This window comes from Thalassophryne amazonica, chromosome 17 (genome assembly GCF_902500255.1).
Source record: "Thalassophryne amazonica chromosome 17, fThaAma1.1, whole genome shotgun sequence".
Lineage (NCBI taxonomy): Eukaryota > Metazoa > Chordata > Actinopteri > Batrachoidiformes > Batrachoididae > Thalassophryne > Thalassophryne amazonica.
In genome coordinates this window covers 41,804,666-41,819,060 of record NC_047119.1, presented here as the reverse complement: position 1 = coordinate 41,819,060, position 14,395 = coordinate 41,804,666, and the positions used below count along the sequence as shown (strand labels likewise).

Sequence of the window (14,395 nt, the reverse complement as noted above, 5' to 3'; positions counted from 1 at the left end):
ACACGAAAAATATGCACACAAACGCACACAAAAATACACACACACACAAAATATGCAAACACTGACACACACAGATATACAGCATACAATATACATACACAACATATGAGGTCTGTTAGAAAACTATCTGACCTTTTTATTTTTTGCAAAAACCATATGGATTTGAATCACGTGTGATTGCATCAGCCAAGCTTGAACCTTCGTGCGCATGCATGAGTTTTTTCACGCCTGTCGGTTGCGTCAGTCGCCTGTGAGCAGGCTTTGTGTGAGCAGTGGTCCACCCCTCTCGTCGGATTTTTATTGCGAGTAAAATGTCTGAACGATTTGGAGCTTTGCTGCATCAAATTTTTCCAGAAACTGTGAGGGACAGCCAGGTGGACACCATTCGGAAAATTCAGATGGCTTTCAGGGACGATTTTATGGGGATCACACAGATTAAGGAGTGTTACAGCCGGTTTAAAGACTGCCCACAGCGGCTGAGAGCGCGCCACACTCCGAGTGGCGATCGACAGGCTGAAACGACCAGATCATTTCCAAAGTGAAAGCTGTGTTGATCCGGGACGTCGTCTGACTACCACAGAAATGGCAGAAGACGTGGACATCAGCACTTTTTCGGCACATTCCACTGTTACAGGAGTTTTTGTCATGGAAAGAGGAGCGGAGGAATGTGCCACAGAGCTGCAAATGGCGCGGGACAAAAGCACCTCTGTGTTGGTCTCACAGGACGGCTTTCAGATGGCTTTCGGACGGCTTTCGGTGGCTTTTCAGTCGTGTGACTATCCAAGAAATTGTGGATGAGCTGGACATGCCAGAACATGTCCTGTGAGGCTTCATCACGGCGCTGCTTTGCTCCATGCGGCTCCGTCCCGATGCGCGAATTCCTCCGCATGTCTGTCTCAATGTGCCGAAAAAGTGCTGATGTCCACGTCTTCTGCAATTTCTCTGGTAGTCAGACGATGTCCCGGATGAACACAGCGTTCAGTTTGGAAATGAACGGCACATTCCACTGTTACAGGAGTTTTTGTCATGGAAAGAGGAGCGGAGGAATTCACGCGTCAGGACAGAGCCGCATGGCGCAAAGCAATGCCGTGATGAAGCCTCACAGGACATGTTCTGGCATGTCCAGCTCATCCACAATTTCTCAGATAGTCACACGACTGAAAAGCCACCGAAAGCCATCTGAAAGCCGTCCTGTGAGACCAACACGGAGGTGCTTTTGTCCCGCGCCATTAGCTGCTCTGTGGCGCATTCCTCTGCTCCTCTTTCCATGACAAAAACTCCTGTAACAGTGGAATGTGCCGAAAAAGTGCTGATGTCCATGTCTTCTGCCATTTCTGTGGTAGTCAGACGACGTCCCGGATCAACACAGCCTTCACTTTGGAAATGATCTGGTTGTTTCAGCCTGTCGATCGCTGCTCGGAGTGCGGCGCGCTCTCAGCTGCTCTGGGCGGTCTTTAAACCGGCTGTAACACTCCTTAATCTGTGTGATCCCCATAAAATCGTCCCAGAAAGCCATCTGAATTTTCCGAATGGTGTCCACCTGGCTGTCCCTCACAGTTTCTGGAAAAATTTGATGCAGCAAAGCTCCAAATCGTTCAGACATTTTACTCGCAATAAAAATCCGACGAGGAGGGTGGACCACTGCTCACACAAAGCCTGCTCACAGGCGAATGATGCAATCGACAGGCGTGAAAAAACTCACGCATGCGCACGAAGGTTCAAGCTTGGCTGATGCAATCACACATGATTCAAATCCATATGGTTTTTGCAAAAAATAAAAAGGTCCGATAGTTTTCTAACAGACCTCGTACACTTACACAGTTATATACAACACACAAACAAAATATACACACACTGACATACACAGATATATGCATAACAGAGACACACACACAAAATATACACACACTGACATACGCACAAAATATATACACATTGACACACACACAAAATATGCACAGACTGACACACACAGATATATACAACACAAACAAAATACACACAGCTATATACACACACAACAGAGACACACTGACACACAGCTATATAGCATACAATATACGAGGGCTGTCAATAAAGTTACGGTCCTTTTTATTTTTTTCAAAAACTATATGGATTTCATTCATATGTTTTTACGTCAGACATGCTTGAACCCTCGTGCGCGTGCGTGAGTTTTTCCACGCCTGTCGGTGACGTCATTCGCCTGTGAGCACTCCTTGTGGGAGGAGTCGTCCAGCCCCTCGTCGGAATTCCTTTGTCTGAGAAGTTGCTGAGAGACTGGCGCTTTGTTTGATCAAAATTTTTTCTAAACCTGTGAGACACATCGAAGTGGACACGGTTCGAAAAATTAAGCTGGTTTTCAGTGAAAATTTTAACGGCTGATGAGAGATTTTGAGGTGATTCTGTCGCTTTAAGGACTTTTCACGGTGCGAGACGTCGCTCAGTGCTCTCAGGCGGCGTCGTCAGCCTGTTCAAGCTGAAAACATCCACATTTCAGGCTCTGTTGATCCAGGACGTCGTGAGAGAACAGAGAAGTTTCAGAAGAAGTCGGTTTCAGCATTTTATCCGGATATTCCACTGTTAAAGGAGATTTTTTTAATGAAAGACGTGCGGACGGGTCCGCGCGTCGGGACGCAGCCGCCGCGACGCTCCGCCACAGGAAAAACACCTCTGTTGAAAGCCTTAAGGACAAGTTGGAACATGTCCTGCCTGTTAAACAATTTCTCATATACTCACTCCACTGAAAGCCATCAAAAGCCGCCTGGATTTTACAAATGGTTATCAACACGGAGGTGTTTTTCCTGTGCCGCCGCACCGCGTCGGCTGCGTCCCGACGCGCGGACCCGTCCGCACGTCTTTCATTAAAAAAAATCTCCTTTAACAGTGGAATATCCGGATAAAATGCTGAAACCGACTTCTTCTGAAACTTCTCTGTTCTCTCACGACGTCCTGGATCAATAGAGCCTGAAATGTGGAGGTTTTCAGCTTGAACAGGCTGATGACGCCGCCTGAGAGCGCAGCGCGACGTCTCACACCGTGAAAAGTCCTTAAAGCGACAGAATCACCTCAAAATCTCTCATCAGCTGTTAAAATTTTCACTGAAAACCAGCTTAATTTTTCGAACCGTGTCCACTTCGATGTGTCTCACAGGTTTAGAAAAAATTCTGATCAAACAACGCGCCAGTCTCTCAGCAACTTCTCAGACAAAGGAATTCCGACGAGGGGCTGGACGACTCCTCCCACAAGGAGTGCTCACAGGCGAATGACGTCACCGACAGGCGTGGAAAAACTCACGCATGCGCACGAGGGTTCAAGCATGTCTGACGTAAAAACATATGAATGAAATCCATATAGTTTTTGAAAAAAATAAAAAGGACCGTAACTTTATTGACAGCCCTCGTACATACACATAGATATATACAACACGCACTGACACACACAGATATATGCAACATTGACACAAAATATACACACACTGACACACATGCAGATATATGCACAATACACACACACACACACACACACACAAAATATGTATACACTGACACATACAGATATAGACAACCCCAATTCCAATGAAGTTGGGACATTGTGTAAAATGTAAATAAAAACAGAATACAATGATTTGCAAATCCTCTTCAACCTATATTCAATTGAATACACCACAAAGACAAGATATTTAATGTTCAAAATGATAAACGTTATTGTTTTTGTGCAAATATTTGCTCATTTTGAAATGGATGCCTGCAACACGTTTCAAAAAAGCTGGGACAGTGGTATGTTTACTACTGTGTTACATCACCTTTCCTTCTAACAACACTCTAAGTGTTTGGTGTCTGAGGACACTAACTGTTGAAGCTTTGTAGGTGGAATTCTTTCCCATTCTTGCTTGATGTACGACTTCAGTTGTTCAACAGTCTGGGGTCTCTGTTGTCGTATTTTGTGCTTCATAATGCGCCACACATCTTCAGTGGGCGACAGGTCTGGACTGCAGGCAGGCCAGTCTAGTACCTGCACTCTTTTACTACAAAGCCACGCTGTTGTAACACGTGCAGAATGTGGCTTGGCAATGACTTGCTGAAATAAGCAGGGATGTCCCTGAAAAAGACGTTGCTTGGATGGCAACATGTGTTGCTCCAAAACCTGGATGTATCTTTCAGCATTGATGGTGCCATCACAGATGTGTAAGTTGCCCATGTCATGGGCACTAACACACCCCCATACCATCACAGATGCTGGCTTTTGAACTTTGCACTGGTAACAATCTGGATGGTCTTCTTCCTCTTTTGTCCGGAGGACACGACCTCCATGATTTCCAAAAACAATTTGAAATGTGAAGTCATCAGACCACAGCACACTTTTCCACTTTGCATCTGTCTATTACAAATGAGCTCGGGCCCAGACAAGGTGGCGGCGTTTCTGGATGTTGTTAATGTATGGCTTTCGCTTTGCACGGCAGAGTTTTAACTTGCACTTGTACATGTAGTGACAAACTGTCTTAACTGACAATGGTTTTCTGAAGTGTTCCTGAGCCCACACAGTAAGATCCTTTACACAATGATCTTGGATTTTAATGCAGTGCCGCCTGAGGGATCGAAGGTCATGGGCATTCAATGTTGGTTTTTGGCTTTGTCGCTTACGTGTATTAAGTTCTCCAGATTCTCTGAATCTTCTGATTATATTATGGACTGTAGATTATGGAATCCCTAAATTCAATTGCAATTGAACGTTGAGAAACATTGCTCTTAAACTGTTGGACCATTTTTTCACGCAGTTGTTCACAAAGTGGTGATCCTCGCCCCATCTTTGCTTGTGAATGGTTGAGGCTTTTGGGGATGCTCCTTTTATACCTCATGACACTCACCTGTTTCCAATTAGGTGTTCTTTGAGCATTCATCAACTTTCCTTTTGTTGCCCCGTCCCAACTTTTTTGAAATGTGTTGCAGGCATCTATCTGAAAATTAGCAAATATTTGCACAAAAACAATAAAGTTTATCAGTTTGAACATTAAATATCTTGTCTTTGTGGTGTATTCAATTGAATATAGGTTGAAGAGGATTTGCAAATCATTGTATTCTGTTTTTAATTTACATTTTACACAATGTCCCAACTTCATTGGAATTGGGGTTGTACAATGCACAAACAAAATACACACACAGACACACACACACACAGTTAGCTATCAAGCGGCATGGTGTCTTAGTGTTTCACACTCTTGCCTCAGTGATATATATACGAGGTCTATTAGAAAAGTATCCGACCTTATTATTTTTTTTCAAAAACCATATGGATTTGAATCACGTGTGATTACATCAGACATGCTTGAACCCTCGTGGGCATGCGAGAGTTTTTTTCACGCCTGTCGGTTACATCATTCGCCTGTGGGCAGTCTTTGAGTGAGGAGTCGCCCACCCTCTCGTCGTTTCAAAAACTGTAAGGCACAACTGAGTGGACACCATTCGATAAATTCAGCTGGTTTTCGGTAAAAATTTTAACGGCTGATGAGAGATTTTGGTCTGGTAGTGTCGCTGTAAGGATGGCCCATGGCGCCTGACGGCGATCTGCGCTTTGAGGCGGCAGCGTCTCGCCGTTTCAAGTTGAAAACTTCCACATTTCAGGCTCTGTTGACCCAGTAAGTTGTCAGAGAACAGAGAACTTTCAGAAGAAGTCGGCATGAGGCGTTTATTCAGACATTCCATTGTTAACGGACATTTTGTAATGAAAGAATGTGCGGGCAGAGTCGCATGTCGGGCCGGACTCGACGGCGGGGGGTCGCGACAGGAAAAACACCTCAGTTGGAAACCTTAACGGGCAAGTTGGAACATGCCCAAGCTGTTAAACAATTTCTCAGTTACTCACTTGTTGAAAGCCATCAAAAGCCGCCTGAATTTTACAAATGGTTTTCAACACGGAGGTGTTTTTCCTGTCGCGGCGCACACAGATTTGCCGAGTCGTCACGGAAACGACTCTGCGAATTTGTGCGCACGTCTTTCATTAAAAAATGTCCTTAAACAGTGGGATGTCCACATAAAGTCCTCATGCCGGCCTCTTCTGAATCTTCTCTGTTCTCTCACGACGTCCTGGGTGAATTAAGCCTTAAATTAGGATGTTTTCAGGTCAAAACAGGCCGACGACGGCGCCTGGAAGCGCTGCAGTACGTCCCGCTCCGTGGGAAGTCCTTTCACCGACAGAAACACCCCATAATCTCTCATCAGCCCTTAAACTTTTCACCAAAAACCATCTTAATTTCTCGAATAGTGTCCACTCGGATATTCCTCACAGGTCCAGAAAAAATGTTGATAAAGCAACATGTGCCGTCTTGAGCAGCGTGTGAAACAAAGGAATTCAGCCGAGAAGGCGGGACCACATCTCACTCAAGGCCTGCCCACAGGGAAATGACGTCACCGACACGCGTGAAAAAACTCACGCATGCGCGCGAGGGTTCAAGCATGATTGGTGTAATCGCATGTCATTCAAATCCATATAGTTAAAAAAAAAAATAAAAGGGTCGGTTTATTATCTAAGAGACCTCGTATATATATATATATATATATATATATATAGCTGAGTTACCCATTCTATGCACGGGTAATAGGGAAGAAATTTAGCCAAGTCATTGTATATTCCGTGTCACTTGTAAGTTGCATTACATTGTGTGTATGTTGTCATCATTAATTTTCATACAGCAACATTCATGGGACTGATGATAAAAAAAAAGGTGATAGCATGTCATATCACTGTAAAGCTCTGGCATCCCGTACACAGCAGGTACATTTAATTGAAAAAACGCAAGCCTTAACTCGCATGTGGCGTGCACATGCCCCTTCAGATTGTAATTAAAGTGCACCCTAGCCAGCTGCTACTACGTAGTAAGTGTGATGCTGCTGCCTGACCTGAGTACCATGTGAACTGCGAAAATAACAGCTCCAGTGAGCGGGTCATGATGGAATATACAAGGTCGACCATGTGTGTGCATGTGTGTTCGCACATGTATGCTTTCAACCTAAGGGCCCCAGTGACCTCCCCTTTGGTGCCCCCAATCACCATAGCAAGTTTGGTGTCGATTGCTTAATTACTGTGGCTGTGCATAGCGAACACACACGCACGCACACATGGTTAGCTTTATATATATATATATATATATATATATATATATATATATATATATATATATATATATATATATATATATATATACACACACACACATACATACTAGCTGAGTTACCCGGGTCCGCCAATCCAGATCCAAAATTCAGTGGAGTCTTCCATGCCCTAATATCTATCTGTTTAATTTTTTTTATTTATCAGTGTGTGCGCATGCATGTATGTGCGCAGAGTGCAATGGTACCAAATGTATGGAACCAAAATTGCACCCTAAGGGAACCAAATTGCACTCTAAATGCAATGCAACACAAATGGGACGAATAATCCATGTCACGTGACATACAAAGCACCAATCAAATGACAAGGATGTGTGTGTGTGTGTGTGTGTGTGTGTGTGTGTAGTTTGCATTGGTATACCAATTAAACAGCTGCAAATTATAAAGAGGACAATGGTCATATAGCAGAGGGTATTTTAGCAAAGAAAAACGTCTGTGAATTTGACCTAAAATTCTACTCGTACATGTTATAATAATGTCCCCTGTACTGTAAAAATGACATTTACACAACAACAGCTTCAGTGTTTTTTTTTAATTAATTAATTTACTTTTTAACTGTTGCCACTGGTGAACATGGTGACCTTTTGACCTCCACCATCTCTACAGGATGAACCTGTGCATGACACGCACCAACAAAAATCCCTGGTAATTTCATTAAGCAGCAAAGACAGAGAGACATTAGAGGCAGGCAAAGATGCAGCAAAGCAAAATGGAAATGAAGACAAACTGGTTTGGCTCGTCACGGTGCGCAGCGAAGGGACGTACAGAAAGCAACCGTTTCATTTCACTACTTCTGCCTGGAATCGACCTTCTGAACCACAGAGGCTATTAGCCGATAAACAGACCAAAGACCATGTATTAAAGCATCAAAGCACTGAAAAAGATGTAATTGTTTTTTTTCCTTTTAAAAGGCTTTTAACCAATAATGGGCATTCATTTTCTTCAATTATGACCATAATTGAGAGGATTTTTTCCACAGATGGACCTGTTGTGAGCCATTTTTCCACACAGGAAATAAGAAGGTCCACACTAATGTTCAGAGAAAATGACACGTTTATGTCTGCAGTCATCTTAAAGTATGTTCAGTAACAACTTTACGAGTCATGAATTAAAAATCAGACAAGGTCATTTTTTTTTTCCTCTTTCTCACTTCTTTGTGGATCAATGGTTCTGATGAACTTCAGTCTGGTCCTGAACCTCCTTTTTTCTTCAAGTCTTCCTTTACTCATCCATCCATCTGTGACAGTTTCATCCTCAACCTTCTTTCCTGGACTTTCTTAGATGCTTCTCTTATGTTTGTTCTTCCTCTGATTCTCTCTATTCTTATTGTATCCAGATTTGTAACTCCATACATCCATCTCATTTCTCCTCGTCACTCCTGTCTTATCAACGTGACCTTTAACCTTTGCCTTCATTCTTGGGTCACACTCCTGATCTCCTCTTCTCATTGTTCCATCTGGACTGAACTCTGTCGGTTATTTCTGCACCCAGTATCTTCAGATCCTCCAGACTGAAACTCACCCTGCAAGATGTTTGAATCCTGATCCCCATTAAACCTCAGTTATTCCTTCCTTCCTAGTTCCTCCCTACTGGAGCACAACATAACATCATCTGCAAAAAAAACTGCACCAGGGATCTGCTTTAAACCTGAATGTTTTTGAGGTTGTGGTGATGGACATGCCACTTTTGGAATTAAAGACTAGTCCACCTCGACAACTCCTCATGAACAATCCATACTAACGTCTCTGGTCTCCTTTTCTCACTATTCAGCTTCACACTTCTCAGTCACGGGGTTTCCATTACAGATTTGCCCAAAGGTTTAGCAATATTTTCCAAATGTTGACAAAGCAGAATAGTGAAATGGCCGTGTTTCCATTGAATGATGGAATGTGACTGCTGGGTTGTGTCTTCACACGATAACTGTCATCCCAGTGAGGCTTGAGTGAGAATTGTAAATCCAGTAGCCCTGGCAAATGGCATGTCTGGCTAAATACTGCCATTTTGTTGTTCTATTTTCTTAAATGCAATATTGCCTTAGCGTCATTTATTATATCGTTCACTCTCCGTATCTTACCGCATTGTGTATTTTAGAATGTGATGTGACTCTTTATGTATGTCATATGACCTGTAACAGCATTCATTTTTTTTATTGTTTTTTTTTATGACTAAGCCTTTTTAGAATATTCTGAAAAAGCACCTCATATGAGAGTAAAAACCTTTCTGTGACATTTCAGAATTTTTTGTAAGTACATGTGTTTCCATTAAGTGTATTTTCAATTCGCTACTTCAATTCCTAGAATTTGGAGGGTAACAGAATAAAAAGTCAACACAGTAGGTGGGTTGCCTACTGTGTGGTCTTTTTCATAAAACATCTCCACATCAGTAACAGCCCTTTGTGTTTTCCTCGACACATCTCCATGAACTGTGACAATGTGAACGGTGCTTCAGTTGTTCCTCCAGCTGACATCAAACCGACCTGATCCTCACCTCTGTGGTCTCCTCAGTTAGTCTTCTCTCCACCATCCTTTCCCAGATCTTCACTGAATAATAGTTACTGTTATGAAGGATATTATACTGAATTTCAGCTGTACTGCAGTACTGCTATACTTACTATAAAACAGGACTTTTCAATCCTGATCATGAATCTTTCTCTGGAGAAACCTGCAGCGACTTTTTCTTGAACAGCGACAAACCCAAAGACACTGACGGGTTCCTAGTGGCTTTGATGTGAACCAGTGGTACAGCAGCGCCACGAAGCTGGAGGTGGATCTCCTCAGCTCAATAACGCCAATAGAGCAGTCAGTGATGCAGGAGGACCAAATCCCCGTTAATCCATCTGGCCGAGAGCAAGAGAGCGAGCGAGCAACGCAGCTCTATTACAAACTGAGAGCTAACAAAACGCCCAGAGCGCCAATAGCTTATGAGCTATTAACAAAAGGGTTTGATGTCTGATTTTCCCTGCAGTTTCTTAAACCATCTCTGATCAAAAGGTTCTCTTATTTCTACTGTTGAAGTTAACGCCGTTCACTGTGTTCTTTTATTTCTACTGTTGAAGTTCACATCGCTCACTCTCTTCTTTTATTTCTACTGTTGAAGTTCACATCGCTCACTCTCTTCTTTTATTTCTACTGTTGAACTTAATGTCATTCACTCTGTTCTTTTATTTCTACTGTTGAAGCTAACGTTGTCCACCAATATGTGGACCTAGGTTTGAATCCCACTCATACTACTACTGTCAGCACCTTTTAAAAGAAATAATAAATTAATCTTCATAAAATTTTGAGAAAATATTGGTTTAGAAAAGCCCATTCAGTTTTCATCTGAGCCAAATGTAAATTTAGATACTTAATTTTCACTTTCATATTGTCAAAACATATTTAGAATTTATTTTTAAAAAACTCCAAATCTGATGACCAGACGTTGATTAAAAAATGAAGCACATGTGCATCATGTCAGCATTTGTTTAAAAAAAAAAAAATCTATTTTTTTAAATTTCAATTTAAAATGTCATTACTCTTATTTCTGTTTTATTTATGAAGCAATTTGTGACAATTTTTCAAAGTATCATTTAAACATCTTTTTTTATACATGAAAATGTGAATATGATATGCTGGATCTTCTGAAGTGTATTTGACTTTTTGATGTTTTATTTTTAAATTCGCTGGCTGGGAAACTTTTAAACTTTTAAACTTCATTCAACTTTCACACAGTTTATATTCATCCAAAGTGGAATTAAATGGTTTTAAACCAACCATTTTTAAACCTGGTTTCATTTCAGAAAATCTGGTTTGGTTTGGTTTAAACAACAAACTGTTTAAAATCAGTTTAAATGTTTTTAAGCAGATATGAGCTGGTTTTAAAACACCTTTAACCAAAACTGATCCATTTCTTTATTAAACTGATTTTAATTGGTTGTGGGAAAAACAAACAATAAAACAACAATGACCAAATATCTGTAATTTTTGACAGGTGTGAGGCCAAAACAAATAATTTAAATATGTTTCTGACAAATCTTCAAGGACTTTCTTTTTCTACCTGGTGAGGGCTCATAAAGAATGATTTGATTAATCAGGAAAAATAATTGAGACAATCAGTAATGTAAATGAAGGTCTGTACTGTTGGGGAACATGAACAATCTCCACTTTACTCTGATCTATTATTCTAAATATATTAATTTAAAATAAACATACCTTCTCAGAATTTTTAAATAATGACATTAACAATAATAATCAAAACTAGAAAACAAATGGAATCGTTCAGTGACTACATTTTACATTTGCTGTCATATTCAAACTTCAATAAATAAGAAGCTTTTAATAACCTATTAAAAAATGTATTAAAAATTTAGTTTTGCAAAAATATTAAACAAAAGCTTCAGTTTCATTCTTCAGACTTCATAAGATCAATAAAATAAAATAAAAAAAATGCCGGCTGAGTTGAAAACTTGATTCTGTGAATTCTGCTGCAGCTTGCATATTTTGTATTTTATTGTTTTGAAAACTCAATATTCATTAAATAAGAAAGAAAAATAAAATGGAATATATTTGTGGCTTTGATTCATCGAGAAAACACGTCAAGTGTCAGCCCGTCTGACGATGTGATCCCGTGTGACATGCGTGTAATGAGTCCATTTTAATAAAACTGTGTGATTTGACGGTGTGATGATGGGAGGAAGGAAAGAAAAGAAAGAAGAAGGGTTAAACTCCTTCTTCCTGCACACTGTTGATGGGGGAGGGCAGCACGCAGACGAAATGAATCATTCCCAGCGATTCAAGCGTTTCCATGACACCGCTGGGCACCGATCCAGAAGTTTCTACAAAGTCTGAAAGGTATCGACACACGCACACACAGACACACACACACACACACACACACATACACATCTCACCATCAGCGCTGCATCTGAAATATTATACATATATTTATTCATGGTGTTGTCTTCCTGTCTGAAGCAGAACATTTTTTAGGGATCAACATTAAATTAACAGACGACAGTCGATGAGTAACCGTCACCTAACAGATAACACCCCCCCACCCCACCCCCCAAATCCCAGCAGGCACTGATTTTTGGCACTGACAGGAGTGAATACATCAAACAACAGATGAACGTATACGAGCATCGAGAACGACGCAAGAGAGTCCTGCTCACATCTGTCGCTGTAACACGAAACCAGATCAGTCCGCTGACGAAAAGTTCTGCTTCCTCTTGTTATTTTTTTAATATTATTATTATTACTGTTGCTCTTTGAACAGCTCGGGTCACTGTCTTTACTGTGTAATTACACTGAGCAGACATGTCTTTCTAACCTGTGAAAAGCAACATTTTTGCCCAGTTCTCCCAACGCCAGCATCCAGAACCCTGCAGGTTAATAGATCTGGGGAGTTCCTTCACACATTTCCACAGGTGGAAACATAACTTATTGTTGTGTGTGGGCCGCCAGAAGAGGAGGTACTGCTGGCCCACCATCAGAGGGCGCCCTGTCTGAAGTGCGGGCTTCAGGCACGAGAGGGCGCTGCCGTCACGGACACAGCCGGGAGTGACAGCTGTTACTCATTACTTCCTGACAGCTGTCACTCATTCTTCATCATCTCACTCCATAAAACCCAGACGTCATCTCCACCTCATCGCCGAGATATCGTACTTCATTGGAGGTAATATCCTCAGCCATTTGTGTTTTCTATATCTGTATATTGTGAGTGTTTGCAGGAGTACCGGTCCCTCTTTCTGTGGAGGCTGAGTGAGTGCAGGACGGCACTCTTTTCCCCTGAGGAATCACTGCGGTACTCTGCAACATATTGAGTGAGAGGTGGAGGTGGCAGTCCCACCGTTATTGTTACTGGGTGTACACACACCCACACTTGACTGTCTTTGTTCTTCACCAGCAGTACCAGATCCGACAGTCGGGGACGGTGATCACCTGGGAATTCGGGACTTGGCGGCTCCAGTATTCACCAGGTTCTGTGGCGGCGGAAATCGTGTGGTTCCGGCTCTTCTCAGGACAGACGTCTTCTATCCTCGAGCCTGCCCACACATCACCTTTGTGGATTGACTGTAATCATATTCTGAGATTGTCTGTATATTCGTTGTGCACATTTCACAACATTAAATTGTTACTTTTTGGCTCATCTATTGGCCGTTCATTTGCGCCCCCTGTTGTGGGTCCGTGTCACTACACTTTCCCGACACTTATTCCTAAACTAAGCACTGTTCAGAGAGCACAAAGGTCCTGAATTGTGCTGAAATACCAGCAGGGGTCGCTGTTTTACTAAAACAGGTGATAAAATAAACTTTATTAATCCCACAGGGAGAAATTTCACTGTCGCAGCAGATTGAGTGAAAAAACAAAACAAATGGTAACATATAACAAAGAAATGGTAAAACACAATCAGTCAATGTGAAACTCTGTTGTTAGTTCTTTACCGCCGTATGTAAACACATCACCCAGACGCACATCACACAGTTCGAAGTCTGGAGTATTTTGAAATTCAAGGTACGAGTATTTTGGGAGTTCGTGTAATTTGGTGCACTGATCCTGCTCCTGGAGGTCACCTGTCCTGCATATTTTCCACCTCTCCTGGCTCCACCCACTAATTAATTAAGTAATTCAGGAGCGCTCAGCATTACTTTACATGTGGACCATTTTTTTTCATTCATGGTTGTGGAATTGTGTTAGATTTCCATGTCCTGAGTGTAGACACTTCATCATGTTGAATTTATCTCAGACATGGGACACACGTGTGGACAGATAAAGACCTCAAGAAGCTTCAGGTCACCTCTGAGGCCCAAAGGGAAAAGCTTCTACTCTCTCTCTCTCTCTCTCTCTCTGTATGTGTGTGTGTGTGCGTGTGTGTGTGTGTGCGCGCGTGTGCATGCACTCGTGTTTGCACCTAGCACACACATCGTTATGCATTTATTCACTTTTTGATGCGGTCAACAGTGTTGTTGCTTTTATTCACTTATGCTCATTGCACTAAACGTCTCAAAGCTGCAGGTAAACCAGCAGGTAGTTTCCCCTCAACCACAGAGGAAACCTGAGAGCCACACAAGGGTTGCAGTCCCCAAGAGAGCACCGCCCACAGTGTCGCATGATAAACATGGCACCATCCACCCTGACCGCTCAGCGTCCAGGTGCAGGAGTCGCCCGCAGGCTCGGGGCACCGACTCAGGTCCAGAATCAAGACTACACCCTGAGAGAGCCAACCAATGACCAAGGACACTCAGCCGCTATGAA

The 14,395-nt window shown here is 42.1% G+C and overlaps 1 protein-coding gene across 4 annotated transcripts in view; it reads right to left on the bottom strand.

Moving 5' to 3' along the window:
• The window catches only part of LOC117529754 (transcription factor 4-like), a 236,245-nt gene that overhangs the window by 173,635 nt on the left and 48,215 nt on the right, over positions 1-14,395 (bottom strand). The window lies entirely within an intron of this gene.